Source organism: Gambusia affinis, linkage group LG13 (genome assembly GCF_019740435.1).
Source record: "Gambusia affinis linkage group LG13, SWU_Gaff_1.0, whole genome shotgun sequence".
Classification (NCBI taxonomy): Eukaryota; Metazoa; Chordata; class Actinopteri; order Cyprinodontiformes; family Poeciliidae; genus Gambusia; species Gambusia affinis.
Genome location: NC_057880.1, coordinates 13,820,311 through 13,845,885, shown reverse-complemented (window position 1 = coordinate 13,845,885; position 25,575 = coordinate 13,820,311). Strand labels below are relative to the sequence as shown.

Below are 25,575 nucleotides of genomic sequence, written 5' to 3'. Positions count from 1 at the left end.
ATGGATGGATACAACCCTATGGGAGCAGATTAGATTGAGATTATAATCCATTATATCTCCGTGTGGACAGAATACACCCCGGCTGCAGCGTATGTCCTCATGGCTGGGATGACCCTTTATGTCGAAGCGATGAGACAATGATTCAGAAGTGCTGCTCCCACAAGATAATGTAACCAAGGAAGTCATTAAAGACTCCACTGAATTTCTGTCTCAATGGACTCAATTTGTAAATCAGACAGATTCTTACTTACAGTTTTTGGGGGAATGGCTCCAAAGTGTTTTCCTGTGCTGAAAAGTTACAACTCTGATGAGGAACAACACCAATAAAAAAAACACACACTAAAAAAGTGTTGTTTAATCTCTGCCAACAAAACGCTAGGAGAGAGAAACAAGCTTTCAAATCAGTTCAAAACAAACTCTGTACCAGCCCATTCCCTCGTTAATATATTTATTTGTAAAGACATTGTCTCTTTGTCTAATGATATGGATAATAATAGTACTTGCATACTAAATGGCGACAAATGTTTACGACACCAATTACCCAGGAGCCGGAGCACTACAAGGGTCTGTTAACATCAACACAGATATTTATCAAAAAAACAGCAATGTGTTTTGTTGTTTTTTTAACTCTGTGGTGTAAGCATTTAGATTAGATATATGAACAACATATAGAATATTTTATTATAATAATGTATGGTGTCTCTTCCAATGCTACAATGAAGTAAATATTATTTATACTATGTAATATTTATATACAAGTTTACAAGAAAAATACAAAGTGCTTGATAAGCATGTAAAAATCCATGATAACATTAGTATTAATTTAATTAAAACATAGTTAAAAATACAAGAACAAATGTAATAATACAGATGAATTATTTGTATTCATTATATATATTTTTAGACAGACAGACAGACAGACAGACAGACAGACAGACAGACAGACAGACAGACAGACAGATGTAGTAGGTTTCCCACATTTACTTTCCCATTAACTGAACCCTTATGATAAGAGTTGGCCAGATATGTTTGTTGGCGCTATCATTTTTCAAAAATAATAATAATAATAATTAAAAAAAGAGCTGTTTTGTTGCAGTAATGTGTCCTGTGTGATGGTTGGCCCACTTTCCTGCTTGCTTTCCTTGTGAAAGCACACAAACTTAAAACATAATTTGCCGCTTCAATTTCTGGCTTTTATTCAGCTGGGATTTGGCAGCAGACAACATCAGAGCCACGAAAAGCCGAGTGGAGCAGTGACAAACTGCAGCCTTTCCTCTGATCCTCCGAGAGGAAGGAAAATAGAGAGAGCAAGCAAGAGTTGGCTCCGCTGCAGAAAACAAGGTTTAATCACAGACCTCTACACTTACAACAGAAGACAAATAGCCATGATTAATGAGCAGCATTCATCTTACAGGTTAAGAAAAGAACAATGTGAACTGTGTTTGCCCGCGCTGCTCTGATGGATCTGCTTGCTGCATGTTTAAACTCCTGTCCTGTTAGCTTTCTCATCACCTCTGCTGTAGAAAGTCCTGTCAATGCAGATCTAATATTTCTTCACTAGAGGGCAGCCTGTCTAAACCTGCTCACCATCCTCTGACTCATCTGATACGTTGACCTTATAGAAAAATCTGGTCAGATAATGCAAAGTACTGTCTATGAGATATCAAGGGCTTGGCATTTATTGTCAAGCTATCCACCCTGGATTTTATATGAGGAACAAAGATAACATTTATGATATAAACAGAATTTCAGACATAATTCATAAATGAACAAAATGTATATTTTATCAAAAACGTACTTGCAGATAATTTACTTCACTCAAACACACAAAACTTATTTCAAATTAATGAAGATTTATATCTATAAACATCAAGGACAGACTCTGCAAAAATGTTAATATATCCATGTTAATATTGTTAATATAACTGCAAAATTTAAGTAAGTATTCTGAGGAGCAGCAACATTAAAAACCTCCATCTTATTAGGTTCTGGTGTGCCTCAAATAGTCTTTCACAGAATCTGAAATCAGTGTCAAACCTCTGTTAAATTAACTTTTGGCAAAAAAGGCAGTGATTTTTTTATTTTTTCACAAAATTCCCTTTGGGCAAAAAAAAGTCACCTATGCTATGATTTTTATTTTTAGGAAGGTGACAATATGCTCATCAGATTTTGTTATCTGATGAAAAGCAAAGCAAAATCTGAACAGTACATGGTAACATTGTTAAAATACAAAAGTGCATTGGCAACTGTTTTTAATCTTTAGCTTGATGAATCGCAACAATAAAATAATCTGTAATCAAACTTCTTCACTTTCTTTTATTGAGCACTTCATCTTTCTATTCAATCATGTGACGTTCCTCTCAAACTCAGAGTCGTCTTTCCCAATGTTCAAGTTAGCCGACATGAAATCTGGAAGCAGAAAGAGCCAAACTTATTCCTGCAACCAATCTTCAGAGAAGCAGCTCCAGCAGAAATTGCTTAAATTATGTATTTGCATGTTTACTGAAAACCCATGAAAGGTGAAGGGTTTTTTTTCTGTAACTTTTGCTGTGTTGATGACAGCAGGAGCGCCAGCCGACCACACAGATGAAAAAGAAGTGAGTTGAGAATAATTAAGAAATCAAACAAAGACAGCAGGAGCATTTCTCATTTTTACTTTCCACTGCCGGAGCCAAAGGTTCTATCTCGTCTTTTGTCTTTTTCAGACTGCCTCTGCTGTTGTAACAATTTGTCTGTCTGGAGGACTTGGAGCATCTCAATTCATTTCCCACTCTTTGTCTCCTCTCTCATTATCTTCAACCTCCCTGTCATAATTTCAAACACATTTCTTTGCAGAGAGAGAGCTTTGTCTTAGCAGAAACAACAGCATGGTAATGCTGCCGCAGCGCAGGCAGGGGGGCAGCTGCACCAAAAATATATTCAAACTTTGATAAACTACAAGAGGGCTGCTGCTGTAGAGCCAAACATCAGCCTTAAAAACAGAAAAGTTATAACTTTATCTGATGAAAACATCTAAACCTCTTAAGAAACTATATGTAAAACATACAGTATTCCCAAAATCTACAGTTTATTTCCAAATTCTGGTTTTGTAAAAGCAAAGTCACAGTGTCTTTCCACATTTTACCACTGATGTGCAGTCATATGAATGCTCACATTTTAGTGAGTTCATGAATCAATCTTTTGCCTTTGCCACGGCACAACGCAGGTTAATGGAGCCGAGGCCGAAACAGCTAAAACAAGCGGGGTTCTGGTCAACACTGAGATGCTCCCAGACGGGAATCATTCAGGAAGCGAGGAAGTCGGAGGGAATTTCATGGTAACTTCCCACTCAGAATTATTTTCAATTGTGGATTTTGTTAACTTGCATAGAGGAAAAGAAAAACAACCCTGATATATTCAGAGAACATTTATGCGCTTGTTTGAGACCAAAGCAGTAATACTTCAGAAGACGTGCAGCTGTGTCTATGCATCCTGTGTAATCTGGTTCAGAGTAGATTACGTTTCTAGAGTAAGTTAACATAGTGACACAGAAACATAAGAAATGAAAAAGGACTGAAAATTGTCTGGACAGCTGATATTCACTGCAACCTGCTGACACGCACCACTTGAGATATCAGATCAGAGATAAAAATCAGTCAGTGTGATTCAAAATTTACAAAGAATTTTAGATTTCATAATCTAATTTCTGTTGATTGGGACAAATAAGAGGGGTGTATGTGTGATATATAAAAAAAACTGTGATCACATAATTAATAGTTAATTGGGACATATGAATTTTTACAACACGTTCTCTTTTTATAAGTCCTTTATTTGTCATCAGAGGGAACAATAATCAAGGACAACAACCTCCTCCACAATAAGAAAGCGAGGCAGTCATTTTTAACTGTAGCATGAAAGAGGACAAAAGGAGGACGGCCATTAATATGCAAATGTAAGCCCAAAACAAACAAGAGTTGAAAGGACAAGGAAGATAATGAGACTAATTTAGTCCCAAGAAGACGAGTTCCTATTTGTTTTTGCATAAACTAAGCAGAATGTAGGAAGCTCCCTTACCGCACTAACTCTGGTACACACAGCCAGGTGATGTGCTGGTGTGTGATCTTGTTTTGCTCAGTGGCAAAGGTCAGCACACTCACATATACGTGACAGCCTGTGTTCACACCCGCGGGGTACATTCATAAATATCTATATGTGTGTGAGTGTGTGCAGAGCTAATGCGAACTGACATGAAGACTGACATAGATGCTGAGCTCTGCTGCATTGGGCCAAGCAGTCTAACCCAACATCAGGGATAAACTATAAATAGATCATCTGATCCACCCCTCAACTCCCACCTCACCCCCAACAATCCGCTATCTTTCTTTTTCCTCTTGTTCTGTCGTTTCCATCAGCTTCATCTGCACTTTATTACCACATCTGGGAATAAAGTCTTCATTTGTTGACTGATTCTCTCAGTTCCTGACGTCTATTACTCTCTTCAACAATTCCCACCACAATCAGCCTGCTTCTACCTCCTGCTTCTTCAAATTTCTGTTTTGTAGAAAGATGAAAGTCTAAAATGTGGGAATAACAAATAGGCCGCAACAATCTTCCTCCTTCTCTTTAAAGATTATGAGTGTGGGGTTAGACAAAAAAAGGGGGGGAGAGAGGCTAGTTAAAGGGGGGGAAGCAGGGGAGGAGCTGGAGTTATGTAAGTGAGGCTAATCCCCTCCCAACCCTGCATAGTTAATGAGACAGGATGACACTGGCCTCATTTCATCTGCTCATCCCTGCATCTGCTGCCGCTGTTTCTGCCCTTCCAAAACGCTCAGTCTGCACCTTAATCTTCCTGTTTGATCTTTGACAGCAGACGAGCGCTATAGTTTAAATTCTGCACACCAGTAATTCCTGGTATGGTGGCAATAGGTGCAGCAGATGAGCCATTACATCAGACATAGTTTAATTGTGAAATCTCAGATCTCCTATTCCTCATGTCAACGTTTTTCAAAGCACCGCTGCACAACACGTGCCAACATGGAAATGAAGTAATTAGGCAAAGTAATGTTTACTTATTTAACAATCCGTTTATAAAAAGAAATTTCACTTGCACTGACTTTAAATATTTTATATAGTCTGGAATATTTTAAAACAACAAAGGTTCAAAATCATTTTCAGGTTGGACTTCTATACTTTTTCCAAGCCAAACTTCCCACTGTTCACCTTCCTTTCAAAACATTTGTCACATTTGAATGAAAAAAAACAAACCAAAAAGAAACCCAATAATGGTAGATAATTTGACAGTGGTCAGACTTTAAGTGTGGACAGATAAACAGACAGATGGAACGACTGGACAGGCTGCCGGACAGATGGATGTTAGGAAGATTAAACTTCAAATCTTTCCTTTGAGAAAACTTCAATTCTATAGTTTTCCACAGTTGTTTATTTTGCTTAGGAACCAATAATAACTCATTAAATCACCTAAATCCATTATTACTAATTGAGTAAATAGAATTTTGCTGAAATGTGCACAGTTTGGAGAAGGTGAAGACTTTAACATCTTACACACAAATGACCACATCACCTGGGTTACAGATCCAACCAATTCATCCTTATTTCTTTTGGGTTACTGGTTTATTTTTTTCTTGTCTATTCTCATAGGCTTTATATTACTGCCAATTTCAGCAGACACTGGTGAATCTAGAGGATACACCAGGATGTCAAAGATTGTTTTCTGTCCACTACTGATGAAAGATGTGACTTTGTGTGTGCGATTTTAACAGTATTCTATAAATGTGGATGTTAAAAACTGAGGCTTGCTTCACTCTGGGGAATTTAGAGCAAGAAATATGACCTTTATGAAGCCAGACATGTTAATCTGCAGAGATGTGTTTATTACTGGGCCAGAAATCAATGTGACAAGAATACCGAATCAGTTTGAAATGGAAATCTTGTTTTCAAGAATAGGGTGCAGAGACTGTGATCAACTGCAGGTAAATGATTCATGAAAAGGTTTTAATAAATTTACATGCAGCATTAATCAAACATATTTTATGTTTTGAGGCTGAAAACAACGTTTATATGCGAGATAAATGTAGATACTTATTTGGAGAACATATACCGCAGTAGAGGCTGAGAAAAACATCATCACACAAGAGAAAACAAAATTAAACCTTTCTTCAAATCTTTATCTCACAGTACTCCGAATACTGACATGATTCCGATTAAAATTACTCTGTCATTGTTTTTCGGGAGACCTTTTTTGACAAAGGAAGCCGGTCCTATCTTTATTAAATCTGCCTCTATTTGAATTTTCCAGACTTCTGAGGAGGGACATAAATGCCTCCCCAACTGTAAAAACTGGAGATGCTCCAAACACACACATACTGAAGGTGATGTTAATCTCTGCTAACAATCTGTTGCACTGTCTTACACGTTCACAAACTCACAGTTGTTTGCTGTCACTTTAATGTGCAGCGTTTTGATTTTAAAGCTTTAAGGATAAAGATAATATGCTGCAGAGCAACGCTGCTCTCTGTCCTACGCAGTGTTCATAAGAGTTAAATCTTATTCATGCCTTTGATTAGCTGTTGACACTAGAAAATTAGCTCTTTTTCAAGTCAATCAAACAATTAGCAATAATTATTCCCTCTGTGTCTATATTGAACTGGGTTCTGGCGTGAGTCGCCGTGCACAAGGACAGAAACAGGGGAGAGTAAAGCAGATCTTGGTTTTCTATCACACGTGCAACCACCGCAAACAATTACCTTTTAATCAACTGTTGGAAACATGTTCTGAGAATTGAAATAAGGACACAGCGTTTACACAAAACCTCAACCAGACAGCAGATCTGCTCTCGACAGCGAACGCACAACACTTACCCAGCAGTTTGTGAAAACCACACTCTTTGGTGTGGAAGTTGTTACCGTCTATCACAGCCTAATGTGCAAACCTGTTTTACAGCAACTCCTTTCTCACACTCTGTTCCCAATGGAAATAATTATTGACTACTCTGGCAGAAAGGTAAGTAAATACTTTAAATCAGACTCAACTTTGTATTTTACTTTTGGTATTGGTATTTACTGTTCATCACATTTTGTTGAATAAATAGGCTCTGAATTAAAAAAAAAAAAAAAAAAAAACTAAATAGATGCAAAAACAAAAGTTACTAAAAAAAAGCCCCCTTTGTCCAGCAAGGCCGTTCCTGGCACTAAGATTCCCCCCTCCCTCCTCCAGGTCAGACAGGATGCTCCACTAAACTTTGACCCATTTCTATCTACAGCAGTCTGGGCCCCAAGCAGGCAGGTGGGAGGGGGACGCTGACACCCCAAAGACACCAAACTTTATGCTGATCAAAGCAGTTAACAATAGTGATAATAATAAATATCAAAGAAAGCTGGAGAAGGCTTGAAGCATTGTGTGGATTAAAGACAGAAAGGCTGGACTCTTTCTTTCATATGCTGCTTTTAATATTCAGCAGAGCACACACACACATTTCTGTATGTCTCAAACTGAGGACTTGATTTCACTTTCCTGCTGATGCACTGAATGCAAACTCTGTTTTTTTTTCTTCTGTTCCATCTGTCCTGTCGCTCATTTCCAAGAAATCGTATTCAGCAGAAGGATGCAATTCTCTGGAACCAATTCTCAGCAGGACAATGCAGAAGAGACGAAAGCACACGGCACCTTCAAGGCTGAGCTCTGTAAGTCTGAGCCGAGCCGAGCTGAGCTGACAACAAGCAAAAGCATCACTCCGTACAGTTAAAATCTGCCGAATGTTTTCACAAGCAGAACAAATTCCTGACCAGCAAGAAGATTCAGAAGGCATGAGAACCAGTTCAGTCCAGGGAGTGATGGAGGAGGTGGGGGGGGTACGTTACTGAGATCTGGGACCGCATCCCAGAGGTTCCCAGAAGATTTCTGGGAATGTAGACAATCCAACATGTGTGAGGAGAAAAAAAACGATAGCAGTCGCAGATGATGAGGCGAGACATCTGTCACCGATTAAGAAGGAGGGATTGACCCCATGATTACACCAAAGAGATACAGTCTGCAGAGACACACTGGGGTCAGGATGTAAACTCTTTCTCATGGTCAATGCTACCCAAGCCACCACAGAACCTCCCCCTGTACTCCCACCCCCTGCAAACCCACATGCACCACAGATCCTTTTATCTTGAGGCAACGCTACTACAGTTTACCCAAGCTTGACAGCTGACACAGTAAGGGAAACGGGAAAGGGGGGGAGAGCTGCATGTTATATATTCTGCAGAGGGGTCAGCTGGCAGATGCATCCTCCAAGCTGGTTTCACTCTGACGAGCAAAAACACATTCAAAGAAGGAAGCAGGCCAAAAGAGAGGAAATCCAACCTTCACATCAAACAAATAAATTCCAATTAATGATGTCTAAAAAACCCTAAAACAAGTCCATATTATCAGGATTATTATTTTTTACTCTTTTATGCCATTATTTGCTCAATAAATGTAAATATTGATAAATAGACAGACAGAGAGGCGTACCAATAGTTAAGTCGTGATACAATTTTAAGTTCACCTCGCCAACCCCAATGTCAACCCATCTTTTAAAACTCTCCAGTTCAGATCCTCTGGGACTGGCTTTATAGAGAAAACTCTTAACCCCCCCTCATGAAACTACCACTAATCCAAACCAGCAATCGCTAATGAGCTTTTCAATTGGATCAATAACTCATGTTTGGTTTCCCTCGCTGGGACAAATTAAGTTTCCAATAGAAAAAACAACAACAGCCAACAACGTAATTAATTGTTCTCACTTTTGTGAAGGTGATATGCTTTATTTGTTCTGCTACTCCTCACTATCTCTTCTCTGAGTTCAAAATAAAAAGTCTATGCCAAATGTATAAAACCACTACCAATAAAAACATGTAATCCCTGCAGCTGCAGGACATCACCTCTCAAATCGTTCATGTGCCACCAGGCAATGAGCCTCGGTTCTGGACTTTACACTGGTGTCATCCATCAACTGTGAGGGATCTTGTGTGTGGTCTGCTGTTTCAGCACTGGCCTCTTTGGTTCCCATACATCAGCCTCCTGACAGAAGTGAAGTGACATCTTGTGACATATGAGGCCACTTTTTCAGTGCTGCTGAAAGAACGGAGAAAGAAAGCTAGCTGGATAAATGTGATGATAGCACTTACCACACAGAACAGATTATTATTACACTTTTTTGTTTTGCAAGTGTAATATAATGAGGACTGCTCTCCAGAAATTAGGTGACAGTACAAGTTACTAAACTCTTTCAGGTGTAGTGATTAAATACAGAACTGTTGAGCAAACAGAGTATGATTTGCCTGCTAATGGATGTTTGGAGCATTTGCCAGGCTTCAACACTCCTGGTTAATGTGATCTGAGGTAAAGCTCTGCCCACTGATATCCATTCAATCCAGATAAACTCTACTCTGCATTGATTCCTTCTCTTACATATTGTAAGTAGGCCTGTCACGATAAACAATATATCAATTAATCGTGCAATGAATTAAAACTATCGACCTCATTTTAATTATCGGCTTTATCGTTTCTTCCAGCCCCTTTCTCTTTCTGTTGATGACACTGAATGAAAAAAGGCTCAACTCCGGTGCTCTCCACTGACCCTCTCTTCCTCATTTCCTTAGTGTGATGCCCAGCGCACACTACACTATCTTAGAGCTGTGGGCAGATCGTCGGACCACTTTCAAAACTTGAGAGATCACACATTAGCCGAAAGAAATCCTAAGTTCGGTTCGATCGTGCCGTCCAACAATGGGCACAAAATAATGGCTACAAGTCAATTAAATAATTTTAAAACCAGGCATTAATCAATGTTTTACTACAATCTACCTGCAACGCATGTGGCTCTATAGTGTCAGCGTAACGTCCTTACTGAATGATAATCATTATGACCTATTAATGTCACGTTAACGAAGAACAGCTGAAAAGTTACTGGTAGCAATTTCGCTCCAATTCCTCCTCTTGTCATTTGTATATTTTTTTGCACGAAATGTTGAATGTACATTAATTTTGTTTCCACATATCATAACTGTCTGCTGGACTTCAGGTTGCACGGTGTCAGCTGTTTGGGATTCCTCTCTGTAATTTGGCTACCCGTCACATTTAACAAGCTGCATTAACGCTCCCAACCTCCCAGTCAGGGAAAACCCCTGAATTAGATCCCAGCAGCCACAACAATCTACCATAACACACCACACACTACAGGATGATCAGTTACGAAATCGCAAGCGACAATCTTAGAACTATCAACGTTCTAAGATTGTCGTAAGGGGAAAATTGGGGCAAAAAATCTTGTAGTGTGAATAATTGCATCAGGTAGTCGGATGTGCCCATCGTCTCTATTTAAATCTAATGAGTACTGAAGGGCAATATAGTATACAGACTTCATAATCTGTACTCTTTTGGTTGAATGCAATGCCATACTTTGGCTTTATGTTGTTTAGTTTTTATTCAAGTACGTTTTTGTTAATGGAGACTGGGAATCCATTTTATTTTTGTTTTTGGTTATTTTGTTTAACAATTCCAGTGTTCAGTGTTCTTTTAAAAATAAAGTGTATCTATCTTTGGCAGGAAATTGTATGCATTATTATGTCATTTCCATTAAATCAGTGTAAAAAGGTCTTCAAACAATATTACCGTTTATTGCAAGAATTTTTTAGACAATTAATCGCTCAGCAATATTTGTTGTTGTGACAGGCTTAATTGTAAGAGGACTTTCATTTCCATCTCTGGTCAGCATAAAAACTGTCAGACTGCAACAGCAATTCAACTGAACTCCTGTTTGCCTTGAAAAGCAAAAGCAAAAAGTTTGCAAAGCAAGGTCTAAATGACTAGAATGAGGGACGAGCTAAAATCTAAACTCTTTGCATCACAAAATTCTCTTATGACCCAATTTTGGTGAGCCAGAGTGAACAGAAGCATTGGTTTCTTGTTCTTAGCTGACATGGGTAAACACCAGTCTAGTATATAATTGTTTTTCTTCTGTCTCACTTTGCACTATTATTACAGTTCAATCAAGATTTTATGCAAAACAGAGCGATAACAGCACTAATGCAGCCTAGACGGCAGAACTATTTGCAGACATTCCCCGTGTGTACTTGGGTGTTGTGCTCATTACTGATGAGCATGACAGCACAATTTAACAAGAATATGGAGATGTTTTTAATTTGTAATCTCCAAATTGGTGCACAAACACAGAATTTGAAGCATTCAGGTTTATTTTTGCTCCAATTTAGGCCAACGTTATCAAGATATCTGCTGTACACGACTGTTCCAAATAATCATACATGCCAGAAAGTTCAGAAGCAATATGCAGACTTGGACAGACCACAGCATCAGGGATTATCCCCCAGAAGTGTACCAAGCCCTGTTGAGTTTCCAGCAGCAAAACATCTAAGCCTTCTCATACCAAGCATACCTACCAAACACATTACAAACTGTTTAGAATAATCTCTTGCCACACAGCCTCCAATTTTAGCATTCATATGTTTTGTTTTCCTGATTCACTGGCATCCAGGTTCCATTAAGACAAGAAGGATCCTGCAGAAGTCCATCAGCAAAAGGTCTACAACTTGTTAACATAAAGACCTGAAGACCAAGAAGGCATGACATTACCTCGAGTCAGTATGTCTCTTAAAACTTTGTTAATTCTATAAAAATGAGTAGTTCAGCGTTATGGAAACGTAACATTCCAGCAGATCACAGTTTTCTTCTCTTTAACCCCTTTGCAGATCTGACCTGACCTCTTTTACATTAATGTTTAAGATGCCTGCACACATTCATTATTAAAACAAATGTTGGTTTGCTGCAGAGCAGCACTTAAAAATGAACTGAATTGTAGAAGAAGACCTGAGAACTCATTTCATTGTCAGCTTTGCAAGGCTATCTGTGCTTAGGCGCTTGCTGAGTGAACAATGACTTAGATAAGCAGACCTATTTAGAAAGCTGAAGAAATATTTGAAGGACAGACTTTGAAAATTGCTGAAAACATTGTGAAAGCACTGAGTGCAAAGTCATTAGTGTTGCTGGTGTAGTGGCTGTTCAGGAGAGACCTTTGAAAGCAGAAAAAGGAAAAGGTCACCGCAAGCCGAGGCGGCTACTAATTACAGTTCGGCACACGAGGGCAATCTTTATGTTTATTTCTGCGTGTGTGTATGTGTGTCTAAATGACAAATTGTGTCTGCCCAACTGTGCTCTTCATCATGTCTTATTTCAATAACTTGGCATAAAACTTATGCAAATCTCTACAAAACACTCTTTGTTGGACCAATGACAAAAATCTGTATTGCTAAAATTATGCTATTTCCATATTTCATCACACACTGACTTAGAAATGCTAGATCTATTTTCTGGTCAGTGAATGTACCACACTAGAAAAACTTTCAGGTCACAGAAACAGCAACTCCTTTCCATGTAGATACTAACAGATGAGCACTCACAAGTCACTTTCTTCTGTGAAGCGTTTGATGCAGAGAAAGCACAGAAAATAATAAAGGTATTTAAAAGGAGTATCATATCATATCCTTGTGCATCCCATAGCATTCATTCAGGTTGTAAGAGAGCAAGAGAAAGTGAGACTCCAGCATAACAGTAGTCTTACTACTAAACAGAGAACAGGATAGTCACTAGGTTTAATCTTTCTAAGTTTTCTTTTGTCTGTCATGAAAAAAATGCTGGTAGCCTTTTGGAAATCTCGAAGTTAAGGTAAGGATGTACAATCTTCACAAAATATTAATAATAACATGAATTGGCAAGAATATAAATTCTGCAAACATTTTGACTTTGTTTTCAAAATTTTAACTGCTGTTCCAAAGTCTGATTTTAGACTTTTTGACTCCTATTAAACAGAAATAGAATCAGTATTAGCAAGTCTGAACTTAAGAAAAAAATTTAATATTGAAATTTGGCCACAAAATTCTGATCAGCACATTTCAGAATAGTAACATAATCTAGTATGAAGAAGTTAAATTATACTGTATGAAAAAGGAATCACTTCTTTGAAGGAACCAAAGTACCTATGGTGCTTCCCAACAGAAGATGTTTTATGTTCTTCCTCACCTGGTGCCTAAAGCATAGTTTCATAATGGTTTGAGTAGTAGCCTATTGCTTTAAGGCATTTAATTAAAACCAAAAAACACAATCACATGACTGCTACGGATGAAATAGTTGTGTATTCTTACACTCAAATAGATGAATGGAATTTTTTTTTTAAGTGAGACTTTCAGGTATGTCAGACGGCTGTCAGTTTATGTCACAGTCTAATGTGGGTTATGATGTCTGCTGTCACATGAAGGATTTTACTCCATGTATTGCATAAGGTTGCCTCTGAACAAGCAGATGTGCCTATGTGTGTGCGATTTTCAAATGAAATTATTTTATGGGTAAATTAGATCACAAAAGTTGTTCCGTGGATTCATTGTCACGTTTTGGCAAAACGTGCACCAGCTGTGACTGCATGCGTTTAGATTGCCAACTCGATGAAAGCATGTGCAAAGAGGAAGGAAGGTTTGTTTATTCATTGAGTTACAAGAAGGAAGACTAAAAACATGTTGTTAGTTTCAAGGTTTCATGGTTTCCAGATCATTTTGAGCATGAATTTGGGGATGTTCTTCCCAAGGCATGTCACATTGTCACACCCCTCAGGGCTTCTGATTAAAATGATCTCTTAACATCGTGTTCCTCACCCCCTGGCTGCTACCTCCAATCCTAATGGCCAGAAAGCAACACCCCCCACCCGTTTTCTGTGCGCTAGGATGTCCTGTGGTGACAGGGCAGGATGATGTACGGTTTTGCTGTGAGCAGACATGATGCTCTGGAGCTGTAAAACTACAGTTCTGGAAAAGATGGGAGCATAGATGCCTGCAGAGCATTTTTACAAACTTACAGTACGCATGCATGCATGCATGCATGGATGCCTTTATGTGCAGTGACCCTAATGTTTGCATTCAGCTTAAAGCTGTGACAACACCACATCCAACACATTAATCATCTGCAAAAGGGGAGTTCAGTACATATGGAAAGAGAGAGAGAGAGAGAGAGAGGGAGCAAGAGAGCCTGCTCCTCCTGCAGGAATTATTTATGACCCAATCAGAACCGGGCTGTTTCCAATTCAACTTAAAACCAATCCATAAATTTAAGGAGACATTGAAAGTATTGAACAGCTATGTCTTGTTAAACTTTTTCTTTCCATGACATGTCATTCCGTTTCCCTCTGTCCTTATTGTGTAACAAAAGCAGCTGCAGATGTTAAGAGCAGGAAGTGGGATAACAACTTAAGTGTTTTCCAAATGCACCGTGTACTGGCGTGCGTGTGTGTGTGTGTGTCTGTGCTTGGTGATGTGTGTGAGAGAGAGAAAGTGAGGGTGTGCACCAGTTGCAATAGGCATTCACTGAAACAGCTGTGATGGTGATAACAGAGCAATACTTATTCTCTGCCTTCAACACACACACACACACACACACGCACGCACGCCAGGACTCTTCAAGGCAAAGGAAGTGAGTCCAGTTCTGGAAAAACTTGGGGAAACTGAAAAACTGTACTTATTGTGCAGAGTGGATTGAGTCTCAGATTTATTAAATCAGACTACTGCCAATCACACAGTCACGCACACCTCTAAGTACCATTATCAACCTTTAAATGCCAGAACATACATTATGCAAATATCAACAAACTCCACAAGTTCAGTGCGATCCAAATGAGCGACATTTCGTTAAATAATAAATCCGAGAGGGGAAAAAAGCTTAAGGAAAACTCAACAAATTAACCTTCCTGCACGACCAAAAACACAAGAGCGCAAAAATCAGCGTGATACTCACCCGAGTCAAAATGTTCTTTACTAGCAGTCCGTACAGTGCTCCCTCCAACAGTAAATGTCCTCAGCCTGTGTCCGGTGGACAGAAACAACTTTTCTTCAAACAGCAACACGCTAAAAGCCACCGACTGTCCTCCTGGCTCGGTACTCGAGTTCTGCTCCTCGTCACCAGAACCTATCCAGTTCTCACGCAGCAGATCCGAACTAACTGAACGCGTCCTGGTCATTCGCAGCTCCGCTCTCACACCGAGTACGCTTGGTTCGGTCACCGTCAGAGCCCTGTCCGCTGCTCTGTTCTGGGAAGGCAGGCGGCGCTCTCCGAGCACCGACAGACTGCTGCTAGTCCACAAAGGAGGAAGGAAGGGCAGGGGCTCAGATAGAGGGGAGAGCTTTCTTTCTTTCAGTTTTTTTTTTTTCTAAGCTTCAGAACTGAATGCTTCGTGGTTCCTTCCACTTCTCTGTGCTCTTAGGAATAGCAAACTATGTTTTCATAGCAACTTTCATTATAATCCAAATACAAATTAGATTTTGTTGGATTTGTTTGTTTGTTCTACACAACAGAGTCCACAGTAGTCAAACTGAATTAGAGCGAGTTCCAAAGTTCTGGGTCCAGGGACCAAATGGACACATAAATGTAATTTAGATAGTGGAGCCTTCCTACTTGTATTAAAGCCACATTAATTTGACAAAAATATTGTTTCTTTTTATTCCTAATTGTCTCCTTTTATTCTCATTATCTACTGTCTGACCTTATGACCTCTTGTGACATCAGTAATTAAATGTTCAACATGCCTCAAAAAATTCCATTTTGAAGAATTGCATGTGGAAAGGCATAATTTCTTATTCAATGCTTTGACCCTACTTCAATTGTACACTTGCTGAAAAGGAAACACATTTCTGGCTGTGTTTCTTAAATCTATTTGCATTTTATTAGTTTATTTAAATGGATTTTTGTGACATTAATTAGGGATTTTGTTTTTCAAATATATAGAAGGAATACCCCCCAAAACACGGTCTAAATAATTTACAGCCAAAACTGAACACAATTGAAAAGTATTCATTGTCATTTAAGAATAAACCTGTAAAAGCCTTAAATCAATCAGTCAGCTACTTCTTTCAACCTCTGCTCCAATCTGCTAACACACTTTAGAAACTCAATATAGGATCCGTCTGTTCATCACTATACGCCACCACCTGCCTGTTTTGTCAGTGAAAGATGATCTTCAGATACGCTTCGGAGAGCTAATTTGTGAGAAGAAAGTATGGCTCAGTTTTCATGAGGTCTTTATTTGGAAAAATCCCTGCAACAGCTGCCAAAGTTTGTGTGTACTAAAGGTGGGCAAGACTGAGTTGTCATTATTTCATTGTTGTTCTCTGCTTTTAATCAAATTTATCCATCAGTCGTGGTTTGAATCAGATTTATATCATACTGTTTGTTCATATTCTTACCATGAATTAAAGATTAATGTCTCAGGCTCCCTATTTGCTCTAATTTCATCTAAATCTTCTTCTGCTGCTTCGCTTATTCATTAGCAAAATGACCCTAAAAGTACAGACAGTCGGTCCTCCATATAAAAGAACTCATATTCAAATAAACTCTTTTATCTGGCGCCCAGGGATTTCTCCTGCTTCTTTTGAGCAATCTTTTATGATTTTTCATGCAATTAAAGAACTCATTAGGATAGAAACTTACACAAGGCAGATACGGTTCAAAAGAGATTTTAGTCATCTGTCCTTTTATGGTGAAAATAAAACCCAGGTAAATTGGGAGGAAAGAAAGCGTGCAGAGAGTGATATGTTCATTATGTTTTAATACGCTGCAGCCTTCACGGCTTCACCCTGTGCTTCTGATGTTCCTGGTGACTCGGGAGAAGGATGCTCAGAAATCTTGTCACCGCTGAACTCTGGCTGACCTCCTCTTCTGTAAAACGACAAGAGAGCAATTTATTTTCACCACCGATGACAACTACGTAAGCCCTCCTCACCACCTTCCTCCTTCCTCTCATCTACCTGATTTTCTTGACACTAGTCTTTTTTCTTTCACTTCCACCTCTGCTCCTGCCTAATCCCACCCCGACATCCTGCCCCCCCATCTCTTTTGTAGATCCCATTCTCCTTTAAATCATCGCCACGGTTCATTTCAACTTCAAGCTTGGGCAGGCTGCAACGGTAATATGATTTCCAGCTGAAATGAAACGTGCAAAATGTTCTCCAGCCTGCCCTCATCCCCAGTGGGCTCCTATTTGAGTCCATTTCATCAGACTGAGGTGGAGAAAGATCTTTATTTTATGTATTTTTATATTGATGTCCTTATTTCATATATATTTTTTGATTTCATCTAAATTGCTAATGATTTATTTGAACATTTGCTTTATGGTTTTGGCCGATAAAACTTCACAATCCAGCTTCACAAACACTCCACTAATTTGAAAGGCCGTGTGTGCAGCGTTGCAACGCAGTGGGAGAACAAATCTCTGAGCTCACTGGTGTATCATAAAATAACTCTTTGCTCTCAACAATCAGAGTGGTTTGTTCAAAACAAGATAGTTTATTTGTTTCACAGAAAAAAAAAAAAAACCTGCTCATGGGTGGGCTACACTGTATCAGCAGTTTTGGGTTCAAATCCCAGTCTGAAGTTTTTCTGCTTGAAGTTTGCATGTTCTATTCCTGTAAACTGGGTTATTTCCTGGTACTGTGGCCTCCTTCGACTCTTCAAAGTATTGGACTGCTGCTTAATTGGTCTTCATTAACTGTACCACACAAGTGTGACGGACAGGCGACCAGTCCAGGGTTTACCCCTCTCCTTTCACCTAATCACCTTTCACTCACTGAATTGCAGCGAACCAGAATATGTGATGTTATAAGGCTTGTTCATCAGATTAAAAGAGTCTTTTGAAAATGAAAACCTTCAAGCACGTTTCAATACTTTCATTTCTGCACTTAAATGTTCTTGTTGGTTTGATGTAATAATCTAATCTTAAATGTTGTACCTTATTTAGCTCTAAGTGGTAAATCTTCACAATCAATAGAAATTAAAAATAAATACATCAGTCTATTTGTAGTCTGTTGCTATTCTCCTTTGTCCAGTCTATTTGTAAAGCTAAGACTATGTAATGTATTTCACTTGGTTACAAAAATGGCAAAATAAATGAACTTTTCAAGAACACGCTTTTATTGAATCAGCAAGTGCAGCTAAAGGAGTTTCTACAAAGTATTGACTCACCGGGTTGAACATAGTTGCATGCTTCACCTTAAGAATTCACTCGGAATCTCAGAAAAACATATTTGAAAGATAAATGTGGATTAAAAAGGGAGGCACTGAGCAGACATGCAGAATAAATAAAGTGTGCCTGCTATGTTGCACATCTCTTGCTGTTACAGCTCTATAAAACAGGATATAACAAACTAATGGAGCATTCTTCACAGTCACGCCTCGGCAGAAACACTATACTGCCAGGCTTTGTTTCCAATCTGCTTTGGTGTGTCTATGTGAAGGCCAAAAGCTCAGATCATATGAGTCACACATGCTTTGTCCCCTCAGGGTCTTCGTCCAGCTCCAGACACCTGACCAGTGTCCGACCCTCAGCCTCAACTTGATCCAGAAATATCAAAGGGCTTCCGGCAGTACCTGTGAAATATCCACATGAAAGTGACAACATTCCTCTGAAGCATTTTAGTTTTTAGTACAATTCTCTTATCCACCCTCTAGTGCCTCATGCATCATTTACCAAGTGGATGAATTTTGGCTGATCAATAAAGAATGAAGCTCAAAGTGCATAAAGATGGAGTCTGGCAAATAATAAAAGTTATGTAATTGTCTTTGTTTGATTCTGTTAAAAGTACATCAAGAACTACAGCATCCCTGTTCCTGGCTCAAGTTCTTTTGCAAGCCCAGCAATACAAGCAAAGATAGTTCTGCATTGCTGTAATGATCAAATCATTAAAGGGCAACATGGCATAAAACACTTCATTCGCTCAGATTCGTGCTCATCCAATTTGAGCTCGTCCAGTATTAAATTCTTTATCTTGGAGCAGAAGCAGCACGGCCGCCGAGGAGGAAATAAGTGGGGCAGAAAACTCTTCATCTCTGTTTTGATGCTTCTGTCTGCTCACAATCTCTCATCTCTTTGGTGTCAAGGATGGCCTTGTAAACAGATGTGACAGCTCAGCTTCTGTCTAATTCTGAGAAATTCTTCATCTTACATTGCATTCAGACGCTCTCTCGCTACCCGCTCACTGAAGATGATAATTTAATACCGCTGTTCCACACATGCTCATTAACAGAGGGCCTGCACAACAAAAACTCTGCATAGATAATGTATTCAGTCGCCAGCCGCCACTTTGATCTTTTTATTCACTGTCCTCTCACGCACTCTCAAATGTTTCAAATACTGTTCCATATGCTCATCAGACCCCTGCAGAACTGACACTACAGCTGAACTCTGACCTAAAAAACCTGCATGCAGTGAAAGTAGTGAAGACAGCCCTCAAATATGGTTTTTCTGTTCCATGCTTAGTGCGGTTTATTCAGTGATGCCAAGTTAACCGGAAGCTTGTTCCCTTTGAAAAGGCTGAAGACTGATGGAAAGAGTGGACATTTTAGACATGGACCATATGGTTCATATCTTGTGATGTGCCACAGGTACAAAACACTGGAATGAAATGGCTTAATTACCTCCTCCTTGTGTAGATCAGTTCTCCAGAGCCTTAACGACCTGATTATTCTATTCAGGTGTGGTGCAGCAGAGGCACATGTAAAAGTTGTGGCCCTCAAGGACTGGAGTTTTGAGACCCCTGATGTAGAGTGACATTTTGTCAGGGGGGCACAATCCCTACAAAAACACCCCACAAAAATTGGTGTACTGTATTAATCTGCTTCTATTGGTCTTTGCATTTTCTGTTCGTCATTTGATGATATCTAGTTCAAAATCTAAAAGAGACAGGTCAAACTTGAACTAAATTCTTCTGTTACTTTAAAACTCAGAATGAGATTTATAAAAAGGTACAGAACACTTACAGCTTGTTCAGCATAAAGACAGCTGTAGATTGACAGATTGTCTAGCATTCATGCAAGCGCCACAAGAATGACAGCTTGAATGCACATTTGATGCTAATTCAGTTTAGTCTAAAACAGGGATCTCAAACTCCAGTCCTCGAGGGCCGCAGTCTTGGAACTTTTAGATGTGCCTCTGCTGCATCACACCTGAATAAAAATAATTAGGTCATTAGCAAGGCTCAGGAGAACTGATGTACACAAGGAGGAGGTAATTAAGCCATTTCATTCCAGTGTTTTGTACCTGTGGCACATCTAAAAACTGCAGGACAGTGGCCCTCGAGGACTGGAGTTTGAGACTCCTGTTCTAAAACATGACTATAATACAGTATAAACAATCTTGATCATGTCATATGTTTATTTCCTTACTTATTGAGGACAGTACAGTAAATAGGTGCTTTTATCTGAATTCCTTTTCTGGAGAAATGATGCCATGTTTCAGTGAGCTTTAGGGCACCAACAAATTATCTCTACATGTCTGGAAGCAAAGCAAACAGACAAATCATACATGAAAGGTGGTTTAAAGTTTCACTTTAAACAAGTTTATGATCAAAGGAGTGAAATATCTCTCTTGCACTCAAATGTAGTGTTCATACTTTGAGTTTCAGCATCTGTTTTTCTTGTTTGGCAGTGCTCTTTTCTGGTTGGCTGAGCTTAAATGATGCAACCTGAAGATGAAGTTCAAGCTCAGCTGGATTGAAACATACTCTGTGGGCTGGAAAAACACTTTAAAGTTATTGTTTTCAGTCAAAAACAATAACTTTACTATTGATTCTTCCCAACATGCTATTCATGTTGGAAAGAATCAAGAATAAAGTATGTCAAGAAAAATACTGTCTCCCAGAGTCCGAGCAACAGTCTGAATCAAGCGCTTTTGTTTTCTACACATGACGTGTAACTCAGGGAAACAACTCTGGAGCACAGAGTAACATTTGTTCTCCTCCTGGAGCATTCAGACTATTGAACAAAAGTCTTCTTTAAGCTAACGCTCCTTGAAAAATCCTCTGTTTTCTGCCTATGCATGTGATGTGCACACATTTTAAGCGCTAATCACAGCAGAGCAGATTTTCAAGGCAGGAGATTAAAGCTAACTCTTGTAACTGACTCTTCTCAGCCTAAACCTCTAGATTCAGGATTTCCCCTTTTCCATTTTTTTTACTCCAACGGCTCACTTTCCTCCCTGAGCTGAAAATGGGATGCCAGGAGCAATCCTCCCTGGATTATTTAACCGCCACTTCAAAGGGGAGCAGTTCTAATCCTGCAATATTGATATGGGAAGAAAAAAAAGAGGAAGTAAATGTCATTATAACTGGAAAGGGACTGCCACAGACGTATTTGGACATGCAGAAGGTGAGCGAAGCAAATGTGCTTGTAGTGGTTAAATTTATTGTGGGGGGTGTAGAAAGTGGACTACAAATTGAGCTGAAGTAATCTCTCACTCTATAGTGCACTACACCGCAGCTGTGTACTTATAGAGGCATAACACATCCTTACAATTATTTGCATAGTCAAGCTTCAGTGCATTAAAGACCAGGTAACTATTTGATTTGTTGCAAATCTGCAGCATCCAGTCTCACATATCAGCATCCTACTTCAGAGCTTCACCTGTTACCCCGAAATACTAATATAATAATAATAATAATAATAATAATAATAATAATAATAATAATAATAATAATAATAATAATAATAATAATAATAATAATAATAATAATAATAATAATAATAAAAACAAAGATAAAACCTGTGCATCCAGTGTTTAACATAGTTTCTTGTAACACATCATCATATGGAGGTTACAGAGCTGAGCAGCTGCAGCCCTGAGGCTTCACTTGTTCACAGATCACATACGAGAATAAACATCATAACCTTTTCTTACCGAGTGTTCATAAATGTCATCCATGTCAAAAACTTTCATATTTATGGATGCATAAATACATAAAAACAAGCAAAAAACCCCCCATGGTTCTAGTGAATCTGGCTAACGCATCTAATCAGAGGGTCTGTTTGCTCTTCACTGTAGTAAAATAATCTTTCTCCCACAAAAAGAGGGCACTGGTTTGTTTCTCCATTATTAAGAGAAAGCGGTAGAGTTATGTGGCACGTGACTTACACACAGCTCAAAGCAGATGGTTATTCTAGTGAGGCAGGGGCTGCAGGTGGGTCGCTGTCATGCTGTGTTGTATATCTGGCTTCGGAAAACGCTCCTTCCCTCCAGGTTAATGATGAGAGCGCCACACATTTAGAGAAGTGATGAACGAGCACATCGGGGAGAAAGAGTGAAATTATGTAATGTTTAGACAAGCAGTTGTGATTTCACTCTGAAGGCTTTCATGCTCACTACCGTCATTTCCGTGTGAAGGAACAAAAAAGTATTTTAAGCCCAGTGGACTGACCTTTGAAATGACATTTGTTCATCAGAGTTGCACATTTTTCAGTGTTTGCTCCGCTAATTTCTATTTTCTTGCTTGAAGGCAATTGCATGTTGTGGTGCAATGAAAGTAAAGCGGTGCTATAGAGGGTTTATGGTGACTGAATTATGCTTTGTGACAAAATTAAACAAACATTATATATTAGATATTGAAACAGATCCAGTTCATTTCGTCATCTAGCCATCTCTCACAACAGTAAATTGCATTAAAATCCATAGATTTATTCCAGGTTTTGTCTGACAGGAACATCTTTAACCAGCCACACAGATCTATCATCGTATGGAAAACATCAGCTCTGGGAATGTTTGGGCTGGCGGCAGGGATCCAAACAGTGGGACTGGCTCCAGAAACTCTGCAGATGTGCACATTCACACAGGGACCTCCATGCGTCTTCCCAGCAAACACCACAAATTGTCAGAGCTGGCGTTGCTGGATCCTTGAACTCTGGACAACACACAGCAGGAGCTACACTTGTTGTTTGTCACACTAAAATGATGAGAGTGGGACGTCACATGCTTGTGTGTTGGAGGGAACAGCATGTTTAAAAGCAGAGCAAAGCACAACCTATTTTACTTGATGCAAACTGTATTTCATCATAATTTGATGCATTCATATATGTTTGTAATCATTTAGGCCTCAGAGCAGAGTACACAGTTGTCTCAGTTTTAGAGAAAACTGATTAAAAAGAACCTCCAACTGAATGATTTTAAAGCTTTGTGGTTTCTGGCCTTTTGTTGTCTAGTGCTACCCTAGAGAAGATAAACCTGTGATAGGAAATGTATGAACAGCTTCATTACACAATGCTGATACTTTCAGAAGCATCTCAACAATGAAAAGCCGATCACCCAAAAACAGTGTAAAATATTCTCTAAAATAAAATGAAATGCAAACTAGTGCTTCAGGTAAAGTATAGCAGCTTTTGACCAAGTGACTGAAGAAGTATGACAGAATGTGCACTGATGTTTTGATCCATTTCCAAGTATGATGTAAAGTGTTGGATGCAGTCAAACCCCTCTGACTCTTGACCAGTGGTGATGAGTATGTTGGAGTAATGAAGGAAGTCCCAATGAACCAGTCGCCAAGAGTAAGCCAACGACCGCCTGGCTGCATTGCATGGTGAGGTAGGGGTGCTTGTTCCGGAGCCATTTACTTCCAGTGAAAGAAACTAACTGTAAGACAGTTCAGGACGCCCCCTTGTGGATTTAAATAATCTCTTCACTCCTTTCAGACCCTGAGATTTATTGGTGGTGTGTTTCTCAGAGAAGAAAACACTTGAAACCCATTAATTCACTGAGGCACAAATTTACACAGCAACCAACACAAAAATTTTGTCAAATATCCCTTGAATTCAGAAATCTTCTAACATAATCATCCCTGGATATGTCATCTGCCAGGTCCTCTCGTTGTTAGGCTTGGGATTGTAAATCTGGTTGTTTTTATTGCAGAATTTGGGAACAATGATTCTGTAGGTCATAAAAGGACTACCTCTTTTATGGCTTCTTCAAGTTCACCTTACATCAGCATCTAGCCACGGGAAATAAGTCCAAAAAGGAGCGAGCATGCTGATCTCAACTGCTGACTTTAGCAGGAAATGAAGTATGTGTGCCTGTATTTTTGAACTGTTGATATTTACAAGAAATGTAATACAGTCAGAAAACCTAATGTTTTACCTCAATATCTTAGTGGATATTAAAATGTCGGCATACTGGTTTATTAAAGTTTTTTCTCTTTGTGCTTCAAACATGTCTTTCATGGTCACTGAACATTTTATTTGTTTATCCCTGCATTGCATAAATTTTGTTGTGATCTAGATTTAATACAGCTGACTAGATTTGGAGGCATTAAAAAGACAGAAAGAGAGTCAGTAATTGAAAATAAAAGAAATAAAATAACACAGGAGAAGTTCTGAGCTGCTCTATTCTTAACTCTTGATAAAGTCTGGCCATCTCTTTAAGAGCACACATAAAAAATGTAACTATACACAGTCAAATTGCAGAAAAAGGACTCCAGGAGGAATGTTGTTGCGGCCAGTGGCCTTGTATGGCTTCCTTTTCTCCTCCTTTCCTGTATATCTGCAGCTTTCTAATCAAACTGACTCCATTGGGAATTGGATGCAGGCCTCATCCTTCTGTGCCACTCACTGAGATCTACAGCAGAGCTGATTGGCTCACTAATTATCAACTCCACCAATCCCTGATGAGGCCTCCCTTTTTAAACCCAAGACTTGCTGGGAGAAGGTGTGGGTGATTTTTTTGCTGTGATAGCTTTCCACTTTGCTGGATGTTTGTTGACTGCTGTACACAGCATTGTCTTTTTGTGAGCTTTTGTAAATCTTTGTCACCTTTGATAGTCCCTGTGGGGGGGGGCTTTGTATGTAAACTTATAGTAACTAACTAGAGTTTAATTGTACTTTGTTTAACCTTAGGTTTTTGGTCTGGTTTAGTTTGGTTAAAATCTTTGGTTTACAACTGTGGTTGTTTTGTGGATATTGTTTTATTTAGTATTTTTGGTTATAAGACCCTAACTTTTCATTGTAGTTGTTTTTATTTTTACCTTTTTGTTTTGTTAAACCCAAACAATAAACCCCAATCTGATAAACCTTCAAAATCTAGGTTTCATTAATGTTACTTCTTCCTTCCCCCGGCTGAGCTGGGTCTTTTACAAATATAATATCACATTCTCGTTTTGTTCTAAAATAATTTTCCGTGTTACTCATTTGCATTGCAAACATAGACCTCCCAAAGTTCCCAGTGATTTAAAGCTACTGGCTGTCTGCTTCCCTGTGAAAACTAATGGATCTCTTGTGAAGCAGGATTGTTGTTCCCATTAGCCGGCTCACTAACTGCATCATTTGTGAGTCAACCAGGTATTGATAATGATGGAATGGGTGTGCGGGTGGGGTGGGGGTGAAGATGGACTCAGATGCTGCAATGCAGATCTCACAGGGTGATGCAGCTTCACTCTGCCTGAGCAGAAAATAACAAGTCTCTAAGCGTTCCCCGTTGAGAAAACACCTGGAATGGTTCCTTCTGTTCATCAGTCAGTGGAGCAGTCATCCCAGCACCGATTCCTTCAGCAGATCTAGATCTAGGTTTCTATGTTTGTGTCTGTGGTCTGCTGTGCTGTGTAAGAGTGTGTGTGTCAATTGAGTCAAATCCCTGCAATGCCTCAAAGGTATTGAGGAAATCCTGGATTGGAGCTGGATTCGAAACCTTTGTTATCATCTCTACTTAATAACACACACATGCACACACACATCGTTCCAATTATATTAAAG

At 39.1% G+C, this 25,575-nt stretch overlaps 1 protein-coding gene across 1 annotated transcript in view; it reads right to left on the bottom strand.

Moving 5' to 3' along the window:
* Positions 1 to 15,167, bottom strand: part of lzts2a (leucine zipper, putative tumor suppressor 2a) — a 44,450-nt gene extending 29,283 nt beyond the window's left edge. Inside the window, exon 1 of the mRNA XM_044137481.1 lies at positions 14,818 to 15,167. The gene's annotated coding sequence lies outside the window, so the exon portion shown is untranslated. The remainder of the gene's footprint in view (positions 1 to 14,817) is intronic.
* Positions 15,168 to 25,575: the final 10,408 nt, after the last annotated feature.